Source organism: Cicer arietinum, chromosome 2 (assembly GCF_000331145.2).
Source record: "Cicer arietinum cultivar CDC Frontier isolate Library 1 chromosome 2, Cicar.CDCFrontier_v2.0, whole genome shotgun sequence".
In the NCBI taxonomy this organism is placed as follows: Eukaryota; Viridiplantae; Streptophyta; class Magnoliopsida; order Fabales; family Fabaceae; genus Cicer; species Cicer arietinum.
In genome coordinates this window covers 38,404,280-38,408,453 of record NC_021161.2, presented here as the reverse complement: position 1 = coordinate 38,408,453, position 4,174 = coordinate 38,404,280, and the positions used below count along the sequence as shown (strand labels likewise).

General features: G+C 27.2%; 1 pseudogene; it reads right to left on the bottom strand.

Moving 5' to 3' along the window:
* Positions 1-780: 780 nt before the first annotated feature.
* Positions 781-2,050, bottom strand: LOC101512785 (pectinesterase-like; annotated as a pseudogene).
* Positions 2,051-4,174: the final 2,124 nt, after the last annotated feature.

Sequence of the window (4,174 nt, the reverse complement as noted above, 5' to 3'; positions counted from 1 at the left end):
TTATTTTGATAAAAAATTGTATTTTCAATAATTGTGGATAATCTTTAATCCTCAATCGTGATGGAAATAATCATTTTATATTAACTTTTAGACTATAAATATTTGTACACGTTTTTCCCTAACAAGATTTATTGCCTCAACATAATTACCTAAAAAAACATTTTATAAATGAATTGTTTCCATATCAAGATTTTTTCAACCATTTTTAAGTTCACTCAAGTCTATTAAATTTATATTTTCTAAGTCTAAAACTTTTATTTTGCAACAAACAAACTACTCTTGAGATAAAAATTTAAAACTTACATTATCAATCCTCTTAAAAATTATCTCTTTTTTTTTTTTAATCTATTTTTATTATACATGCGAAACAATAAATTTTACAATAAAAATTAAAATAAAATTTTAAAAATTCTAATCACAAGTATATCAACAACTTTTGTTATCATTAAAAATGCATTTTGTAAACAGAGATCACAAGTATTAACACTTCCGTTATGATCACAAATATGTTTCGTTAATTTATGATCATAGGTATAATTATATTTTTACATTATTTGGAAAAAATTTGCGGTCACAAGTGTCATTATAGTTTTATTAACGGGTAGTATAGTCAATGTCTATTTCTTTATAAATATTCTCCAATGATCTATGTTTTTAATAGTATATTATTACCGTATCGAGCCATACCGTATCTTGAAGAATTAAACTGAAAATATAAATTAATTATAGTTGAAATGAAAAACAAAAACATCATACGCCTAATAATTAATTAATTGAAGGCTAAAAGCAAGAATCATAAGGAATGTTGGTGAAAGGCAACCAAGTGCTAGCATCAAGCCACGAGTCAGCGATAAATCTAGCAGCCTCATCTTGAGTAATGAGACCTTTTGCCCATTTTACCCTTGATGTAGTATCGGCACCAGGTCCACTATTGCCATACTCAGCAAAGTAAGAGTTTTCAGTGTTCGGAGTATCATAGTGCCAAATTATAAACCCATCTCGTTGAATAAAATCATCAATGTAATTATTAATGAAGACAACCCTTGAATATGCTTTCCATGGTCTTGCCAAATAAGTCTTCACTGTTGATAAATAAGGTAAGAGTTCAGGGTCTGGCATGATGAAGCAATTTTGGATGACTATTCCAGTAGGGGACATGCTCTGGTACGTGCCATCTGCCACTATAACATTATATTGTTTTTTATAGGGCTTCCTCACAAGGATCTTCGAGTTTTGTATCAAGGTAGTCGACTCACCAAAAATGAAATCAATGGTTCCATATATCTCACAATTGCGGTAGAATTGACGGTTTTTGCTTACACACAACGTGTCCTGGTAACCAAGAAATGCACAATTGAAGAATGATGATCGATCACCTTCAACCAAAAGCGCTATTGCTGACTCACCTTCGGGACCAGCTGCGTTCTCAAATGCAATTGACATTGCAGTGAAATCTTCACCAAAGGTGGCTTCAAGCACATATTCATTAATATCAAAAATCTAATTCGCATAAGGTTAATTAGATGTACCAAAACAAATATCTACCAAATTTTGCATAACTTACAAAATGTGGCTGTTTGCGTTGATAAAAGTCCTTGATGTTGATTTCTACTTCCGGTGATCTTGGTATTTGTAGGACCATCACCGTACAAGAAAATATTATTTTTGCTCTTATCAATAGTAATATACTCTTCATAGATACCAGCTTTCACACATATATATTGTATCTACCTTGATAATTATCAGGGTATGAGTTGATAGCTTCAGTAATCGTTGTAAATTGACCGCTACCATCTTTAGCCACTATAACATTGGGTTGAACCAAATCTCCTTCTTGGAGCTGGGACAACAACATACGATCATGCGTTGAAAACCACTTTGGATAACCGTTGTCATCTAGCTCAAAAAGATGTTGATATTTGTGCATTGATGCAACCACCTTATTCTCACCATAGGTCCTTGCCACTACTAGGAAGGTGGGGACAACTAACATGAAAATTGGTAGAAAGAAGAGTCGTTTTGAGTAAGCTAAATTGTTTAAGGATCCCATGCTGCAATATTTCATCGAGAATTAGACAACTTTATAAGCAATTGATGAATTTCAATCTATTAGTGATTTCTACAAAACTAGTTAAGTCATTGATGAATTTGACCCTCTGAAAATAAAAAATTACTATTTTAATAAATAATTTTAGTGAATTTATAAATTTTAAACTAAATTGTTAATAAATGAATTTATAAATTTTGTAATAAACTTTTAGGTGTACATTATATAAGTCCACAATTAATTCATGCATGTAACTAAGGTAATAAAAATAGACTCCATCGATTGGTTCAACAGATTAGATTGAAAATAGGACTTGGGACTTGAGTTTAACAACGATCTAACCGATTGAATAACAAGTGAACTGAAAAAAAATCGATGAATCGAAAAAAATTTAAAAAAATGGTCTCAACCAACGATCTAACCGATTTTATTGGTTGGACCAATTTTTTTTTCTCTTAATTTTTATTATAAAATTTAAACAATTTTTTTTAAAAAAAAATGCCGTAGTAGTACACACTAATCTTATTTTGTATTTTGGATAGTATACACTAATTTATATTTATATTAGTATGTTTTGTAATCCTTACCTATATATTGCATTGTGGGACTAATAGCCTAATCCTTGACAAACTTTGAGTAGCTTAATATTATGATAATTTGCCTATGTAGTTTTAATTAATATTTAACTTAACATAAATTATTAATTAAATCTTTTTATTTTATCATTTTGTAGAAAAAATCAATAATAATTATCATTAAAAAATTGTAAAAAATGTAAAAATAAATAAAATATAATAGATCTCCTTGATTCTCTCTCATTTGTCTCCTCTATATTTTTAATAATATCTTTTCATGGCTTAATTTAATCTCAATTTTTTTCTATTTCACTATCCAATACTAAAGAAATTAATAAAATTAATTTTTAGTGGTTTGAAGTGATGGATATTATGTTTTTTTTTTAGTTTATTATTACTTTAAGTATTATTTAAATTTAAAATTAAAAGATGTAACTATTTTCGGTTCGATCCCAGTCCAACTCTGATCAAACCTTTAAGCTCTGACCTGCTTCAATATCTGATTTGATTCTGATTACATAACATATAACTCTTACATTATATGGTTGAAACCTTCCATTTTGAATTCGTTACTTTTCAAAACTTTATTTTGAGTACGAGTTACATAGTTTGGTCACACAATCAACTCATCTTTAAATGTTAGAAATGTTAAAATATTCTTAAATTAAATGAGTAGAAAAAATATTATAATTTTTTCTTTTTTTTCTTTCTAATATATGTATATTTTATTCTAAATCATTTTAAATGCTTATTTTTTACATGACTATTATGTTAGATATTATCATTAACATAATATTGAAGATTATGTCAATAAGATAAGAGTACAAGCCCTATAACCAATATAATATCATAGTATATATTCACAATATCTTAGTGAACAACTTAGTCTGTTCATATTATTTGTTTTATAGTCCAAATCATATTAATTTCAGACTAACTATTACATACATTTTATGATAGAGTTTTTTTAGTTGCTAAAATTGTTTTTAATCAACAATATTATAATAGTTCTGTAAAAAACAATATGATGAAAGTAAATTTAATATGAATTTACTTTTATGGTACATAATTTTTCATGCAAATGTTTTGATCCACACAAGTATTCTAAGAAACTATATCCATTGATAATGTAATTTTTTGTGTTCATAAATCTAATACCATTTTATTATGTCAATTTTTAAAATATTTCAAAAAATGTCTACACAGTCTAATATGATTGAATGTAGGTAAAATAATAGTTTTAAAATATCTCAATAAATGAATTCCAATTAGTTTTTTATTTATCAATTAGTACTACTAGTATCAATCTTGTAGAAAAACACTATTTCAAAATATGTATCACATTACATTTAAGTTTTGTAGTGTCAATACCCGATGAAGATGAAGATGAAGATGAAAATGAAATGAAATGAATGAATTGATGCGAATAGCTCAGATCCAAATAAAAGTTTATCTGCACCAACAAAACAAAGCTCCTTAAAAATTGAAATAATGTATATGATACATATTCAAAATAAAAATTAAAAGAAATAGAGATGATTGTAAATAGTAA